We start from the raw sequence: 7,614 nt of genomic DNA, 5'->3' as shown, positions 1-7,614 counted from the left end.
CGTCAGTTCTCTGCCATGGTGGTATCTCTTGCAAATGTCGACAGTTTGTTTTCCTTTGCCGGGTGACCAATGCAACGGGTGGGTCCTTATTGTCTCTCCCAAGCCCCGTTTCAAACCTGTGGCCACTACCTATGAAGGTTCAGTTGGCATTTACCTCCGTAGGATCAGAAGGGCTGACCAGTTGTTTCAGCCGGATGGATTAGTGCTGAGTCACAGCTGTTTGTCTGCGGGAAGCAGGCGAACAGGAGCTTGAATTCAGCCGATCTGGGCTCAGTGTGTGTTCTGTGAGGCCCAGACTGTTCGCCCCAGATCCACGTCAGCTCAGCACTGCCTAGTGATCCTGAACAAACAGAATTTAGACTGTTTACGACTCCCTATGCCCGCACAGCTGAAGAGGTCAGAGACTTGATCTCTCTGCGCCCGCCGCCATGTTGGATCTCCAAGATCCTGTCTTAAAAAATAAAAAATCTGAGATGGAGGAATGGTAAAATCCCCCTAGGCTTATTTTCCAGTACCACAAAAAGGGTGGAAAAAGACAAACCAGGTTGGCGATCAGAGTAAAGTATTTTTATTATAAATTTCCTGATTTAAAAAGTAATCTTATATTGACTAAGACAAATCTTTTAATGTATAAAATATTTATTTATAATTTTATATTTTATTCTAATTTGTTGTATATGACAGCAGAATGCATTACAATTCATATTGCACATACAGAGCACAAGTTTTCATCTCTCTGGTTGTGTACAAAATATATTCACACCATTTGTGTTTGCACAAATGTCCATCTCATTCCACCATCTTTTATAAACCCTTGCCCCCTCCCTTCCCTTTGTCATATCTAGAATTCATCTAATCTTCCCATGCTTCCCCTCCCAAACCCAGTATGCATCAGCCTCCTCTTATGTTATCAGAGAAAATATTTGGCATTTGGTTTTGGGACTGGCTAACTTCATTTAGCATCATATTCTCTAACTCCATCCATTTACCTACAAATGTCATTTTAGTCTCTTTTATTGCTGAGTAATATTCCATTTTGTGTGTGTGTGTGTATATATATATATATATTATATATATGTGTGTGTGTGTTGTATGTATGTATATATATATATATATATATATATATATATATATGTGTGTGTGTGTGTGTGTGTGTGTGTGTGTGTGTGTATACACTACATTTTCTTTATCCATTCATCTACTGACGGGCATCTAGGTTGGTCCCACAGTTTAGCTACTATGAACTGTGCTGCAATAAACATTGATGTGGCTGTGTCCCTGTAGTATGCTGTTTTTAAATCTTTTGGGTATAGATCAAGGAATAGAATAGCTGGGTCAAATGGTGGTTCCATTCCAAATTTTCCAAGGAATCTCTATATTGCTTTCCATATTGGCTGTACCATTTTGCAGTCCCACCAGCCATGTATGAGTTGGGAATCAACCTAACAAAATAGGTGAAAGACCTCTACAATGAAAACTACAGAACACTAAAGAAAGAAATTAAAGAAGACCTAGGAAGATGGAAAGATCTCCCTTGTTCTTGGATAGGCAGAATTAATACTGTCAAAATGACCATACTATGAAAAACACTATTCAGATTTAATGCAATTCCAATCAAAATCCCAATGACATTCCTCATAGAAATAGAAACGGCAGTCATAAAATTCATCTGGAAAAATAAAAGAGATCCAGAGTAGCTAAAGCAATCCTTAACAAGAAGAGCAAAGCAGATGGCATTACTATACCAGACCTTAAACTATACTACAGAGCAATAGTAACAAAAAAAGCATGGTATTGGCACCAAAATAGACTGGTAGACCAATGATACAGAATAGGGGACACAGAGATTAACTCACATAATTACAGTTATCTATGTATGAGCCAAAAACATACACTGGAGAAAAGATAGGCTTCTCGTGCTGGAAAAACTAGAAATCCATATGCAACAAAATGAAATTAAACCCCTATCTCTCATGATGCACAAAACTCAACTCAAAGTGGACCAAGAACCTAGGAATTAAACCTGAGACCCTGCTTCCAATAGAAGAAAAAGTAGGCCCCAATCTCCATCATATCAGATTGGGCTCCTACTTCCTTAATAAGACACCTATAGCACAAGAATCAAAATCAAGAATAATAAATGGGATATATTCAAACTAAAAAGCTCCTTCTCAGCAAAAGAAACAATCAGTGAGGTAAAGAGAGCCTATAGCTTGGGAGCAAATTTTTACCACTTGCACATCAGACAAAGCAATAATACCTAGGGTATATAAAGAACTGGAAAAAAAAGCAAATAACCCAATTAATAAATGGGCCAAGGAACTGAACAGACACTTTTCAGAAGGCTATATACAATCAATCAACAAATATATGAAAAAAATGTTCAATATCTCTTGGTATTAAAAGAAATGCAAATTAAAACTACTCTGATTTCATCTCACTTCACCAGAATGGCAGTTATTAATAATACAAACAATAATAAGTGTTGACAAGGATGTGGGGGAAAAGACTAAGATAAATCTGAGATGAGTTCTTACCAGCATGTGTGCCTTGCGGAGTGACACTCAGGCATAAGAGGACAGAGTTGTACACTAATCAACCTGAAAATGATGCTGATTCTCAATTGGCACCCACTGCTTTGGGTCCTTCTTTCCCTGGCACTTGGGTTGTGAGGAATTCAGGTGAAGAAGCCACTGTTCTTGATCTCTGAAGGCCAAACAAACTACAACCTTGACATTAGCCTAAGTCTTGAAAGTCAAGCTTCCTTTTCCAACTTTTTATTTCAATGATATTTATAATTGATAAAATATTTACTATTTTATTTCAATAACTCAATTGGTTCTGTAAGCCCAAGCGTGACAATCCTCACATCACAAAGAACCTGCAGTGGAGCTGTATGATCACTGCTAAGACCGAATTCAGATATTGGGGGGAAATCTAGCAACCTAGGGGAATACAGTGAATTTTTGTTATCAGGAGTGCTGCTGGCAAGTTACCATAGGGAAGAGAATGATCACTGACCAAATAGCGATCCTCCAGTAGCCAGTTAATGCATTGCACTTGCAAGTTAGGGAACCCTAGGTCTGTGATGTTATCTTCTGGATATTTTTTCAAAAGTTCCTAAAGGTAGCACCTCTCCAAGAAGGACCTTTAGGGCATTTCAGGGGCTTGTCAGAGGTAGCAGGGACCCCATGGGTGCCCTTTCCTTGGAAATGGGATGAAAGAGGGTGTGGGAGAAAACAGCAGCAGTGTGATACCTAGGAGATGGTGGGATGCTCAAACTACAGTATGAGGGGAGGGGCTGAAGAGCCAAAAGGGAGCAGCTCTGAAACATCATGGCCATCAGGAAAGAGGAAGCTCCAAGTGGATTGATGGCTGGCAAGCCCACAACTGCAGAGCTCACAATTAAGCCCTCTGCACTGGAAATTTCTACCCCCGAGTTTTCTAAATGAATCCTCTTCCTCTAAAGCCATAGCCCTCAAAGGAAGCTGATTTTACCTACAATGGACATTTGGCAATGTTAGAGACACTCTGGGTGTCCTCACCAGGAATCAGTGCTCCTGGCATCTGGTGGGTGGGGGTTGGGGTGTTGCTGACCATCCTACCATGCACAGAACTACAACAAGGAATTCTCAAAATGTCCATAGCACCAAGGCAGAGAAACCCTGTTCTATAGGGAATATTTTACTCATTAAGAGTCTGAATCTAGCATGAGCCTAGGTCCTTGGAATTGACAACCAGACCAAGATGAATGCCCTCTATGTCCAGCCCTAATATGTGGATCCCACTGCTGCCCTGTTAAGTGGACACCCCCAATCCTCCCAGGGGGTTCCACAAATGCCCCACTGGTAGCTTCCAGTTCAAATTCCAGCAAGGACAGCTCAACCTTAGACCCTCTTCTTTCTCTCCTGAAGCAGCAGCTAGTACTTTTTCAAAGCCATAAGACTCCAATTGCCACTGCCTGGATGTCCACAGCAGTGCCCCTTCAAACAGCTGCATAGACTTGCCCTCAGATGACAGCCAGCCATTGGAGGAGGACTCCTTGCTAAGACTGCCTCCTCACAGAGATCTCCTTGTCACTTGGCAGGGCAGAGGGCACCCCCTCCTCTGCTTCAGTAGGTTCCATGGCTGCTGCTTTCACCTCTTCTTCATCAAGTTCCACAAACAACAATGGTGCAGGGCAGGCTTTCTCAGCTGCAATCATTTCTGTGTCATGTTCCCTCATCTCCAGCTAAAAAGTGGCAGTGGTGTGTGGAAACAGGGAGCAGGGGCTCTGGGGAATGCCTCTTGCAGCTCCCTGGCTGGCAAGGCAGCCCTGGCAGCCTCCTCAGTGCCCTCGGGTATCTCTTTTTCTTTCTATGCATAATGTCAAGAGTTGTTCTCTCTCCTCTCTCAAGCTCATTGCTCTCTAAACTTTTGACTTCTTCAGCATCCATTGCGATCTGCTGCCAGGACTCAGGCTCTAGGGACACTGGTAGGCTCTCTGTGTGCCAACTCTGGCTAGCTGACAGCAAGACAGGTGGGCTCTCTGACTGCCAAGTTGTCACAGTTGGAGACTTTTGGGGGACTGACCTGTCCAGAATTATCACTGGGCAGGATATAAATATCATTGCGGTCTTCTGCAATGACTTCAGGGTATTCCTCCTCATCAGGCTTACAACTAAAGACATTGCCATAGAAAAAGAGGAGAAAATCCAATACAAAGAATGGTCAATATTATAAAAATAGATGTCAGGTTGGAAAAAAAATTATCTTCTGAAGTTCCAGGAATAAATATATTGTTTTTATCTACAAAGTTTATGGATTGAATGCATTCATTTGTAGGCCATTGTAGAGGAATCGTTTTTTCAGTCCTCTGACTGGTTTCCTCAAAGCTAACATATAAAAACTTAGTTTTTATTCAGGGTAATGCATATATATGCAATGCAATAATTAATGCAAACCAGGGAAGAAACAATGGTATTAAAAAGGAAATATATCAGTAAGTAGATTATGAAAATAGTGCTATAGCATCTGGGCCAGTTAAATGGGAAAATTAATTCTTTTGTTGGAGGTGAGGGAATGCAGGGATGACAGCTTCACAGAGGAGCCAGCACTTATCCTGAACTCTGAAGCAAGGGAAGGTTTTGACAGTGAAGACCCAGCTAAAGACACAATACCAGCAAAAGCACAAAGCTGTGAAAAATGGGGAAGAGCAAGCAGAGCCCCAGTTTAATCAGTGCACAATTTACAGGAAGAATAGAAAACTCAGTTGGTAGAGGTCAACAGGGGAACCTGAATGACAGGGAAATAAGAAACAGGAACTTTAATCAATATTAATGATTAGTCACTGATCTTTTTCAGATACAATAGTAGAATCAACATTTAAAAATTACTCTTAGAAAATCAGGGTATAGCTCAGTAGTAAAGTACTTGCCTAAGCATGTGCAAGGTCCTGGGTCCCATCCCTAGCACACAAATAACAAAAATAAACAAAAATATTTGAAACTCAAAAAACTTGTATTATCTTTATCTAGACACAGAGACATGTACCCATAGTCCCAGCACTCAGCAGGCTGAGGCAGGAGGATCACTTGAACCTACAGGATGAGGACCAGCTTTGGCAACATAGTGAGACCCTGTATCAATAAATTAACTAGTTAATTAAAAAAATAAAATTTAAAATTGTGTAAATATTGTAAGAACAAAAATAGGGAGAACAAAAAAAGTAAAACTAATTTGAAACAATCACCCCTCATTTTTTTTTTTTCAGTTCTAGGTATGGAAAAAAAGATGCCGTCTCAGCTACATTCTTATAGGATTTCACCTCTTTCAAACTCTCATTGCATTTTCATCAGTTTAATTACCAATTTTACATCATTTCTTTTTTACCCCATACCTAACCAATTTTTAGCTATCATCTGTTCCATCTTCCCCTCCCTTTATTTAATCATTCAGTACTACATGTATATTAACATACTTATTCTTAAATGGATCTTAGTTAAATCTAAACATATCTCTTCTCTCAATGTTTTCTGATATTACTCTATTGTAAGTAATTACTTTCTTTCATCAGAACTAATGCAAAGAGTCTTGAGCACCTGTGAACCAAGGTGGGGAAGAACGGTACAATTCACCAGTCAGCTACATACAATTTCTTTTAGTCCTGAAGTAGTTGCTTCTTATTCCCAGAACTATGTGACTGAGATGCTAGTAATCAAATAATCTCTTCCCTCGGTGTTTAAAATTGTCTTTAAGTCCTAGTGAGAGAAAAACAGAGTACCCTTGGTATTTATGGAAGGCTCCCTGGAAGAAAGAATATTCTTTATTCAAGAATGGATCTTCAGGGGTTGGGGTTTGTGGCTCAGTGGTAGAGTACTTGCCTAGCATGTGCAAGGCCCTAGGTTCAATCCTCAGCACCACATAAAAATAAATAAATAAAGGTATTGTGTTGTCCAACTACAACTACAAAATTTTAAAAAATATTTTTTTAAAAATAATGGATCTTCAGGAAAAAGTAAGAACTAACAGATTCAGAGAGAGCTGCTCTACTCATCAATAAAAAACAAGATGCTGGCATAAATAGAGTATGCAGGCTTCTGGATCTTTAGTATCCCAAAGCTTAAAATAGGGAACGAAGAAAGAGCTGGAGAAGAAGTAGGAAAAGTTTAGTTTGATGCTGATGCATGGAAAAATCAAATGTCATTGTCTACTTAGATAGACAACATAGCCTCATATCATAAAATATGCTTTACCTCACTTTTTCTGAGTCTCACAAAGATCTGAGTTCTATTGAAAAATGAACTCAACTCCCTGGCCACAGTAAATCCCTTTTATACCCTATCAATATCTCAGAACAGAAAAGACAACTCTGAGATACCATCTGGCCACTAGGAAAAGGCTCAGTTGAATTTTATAAAATAGTGTAACCCTACATTTAAAATCAATTTCTAATTCTCTTACTACTCTAGTTAAAAAGCAAGAGGGCAAAATTATACAATATTTAGAATACATTATCCCTCCTGGAACACGTTAATATTTTTCCCAGGAAAGCAAATATTAAAGTTTAAAAGCCATAGCATAGTAGTTTTAGAGGAGCATGAGTAGGGATAAGGCCAATCTTTTTTCTCTATTCTTACCACAAAATTGTCTTCATCATATTCTAGGCTCCACATAAGAAGGAAGCCTTATCTTGGTGAGTGTATTCATTGTCCCATACAAGTGCTATACTAAATTCCTAAGCCCTGTCACTTTATTTTTGTAGACAATGAGGTTTTTACCATACAGAAAATGTTTTACAAATATAAAAAAGGTAAAAGATCTCTCTCTTAAATCTTCATTCATACAAAGCAGAATAGTATTTTAGGAGAAATTTCAGGCTCCCTGAAGCCTATCAAGGAGCTCTAGTTTAAGGTTCATGATCTGGCTAGACCCAACAGGATCTAGCTTAAATGCCATCACCTCTGGACCACGGTAGCTCCCTCTTTTATTTATCCTCCACTCCTAGATAGCTGAGTCTGGGCCACACAGAGTATCAGAATGATATATTTTGTACATACTATATTATTAGATCTCCCCAATTATGTTGCTCCTCAACCTACTACAGAGTTATCCTGATAAGCCCCATAATCTGGA

The 7,614-nt window shown here is 39.5% G+C and overlaps 1 pseudogene; it reads right to left on the bottom strand.

Annotated features, from left to right (window-relative positions):
- Positions 1–4,045: 4,045 nt before the first annotated feature.
- Positions 4,046–4,680, bottom strand: LOC144255041 (bcl-2-like protein 13 pseudogene; annotated as a pseudogene).
- Positions 4,681–7,614: the final 2,934 nt, after the last annotated feature.

This window comes from Urocitellus parryii, chromosome 5, assembly GCF_045843805.1.
Source record: "Urocitellus parryii isolate mUroPar1 chromosome 5, mUroPar1.hap1, whole genome shotgun sequence".
Lineage (NCBI taxonomy): Eukaryota > Metazoa > Chordata > Mammalia > Rodentia > Sciuridae > Urocitellus > Urocitellus parryii.
Note: the sequence above shows the minus strand (reverse complement) of the source record. Positions and strands in the feature narration are given on the sequence as shown.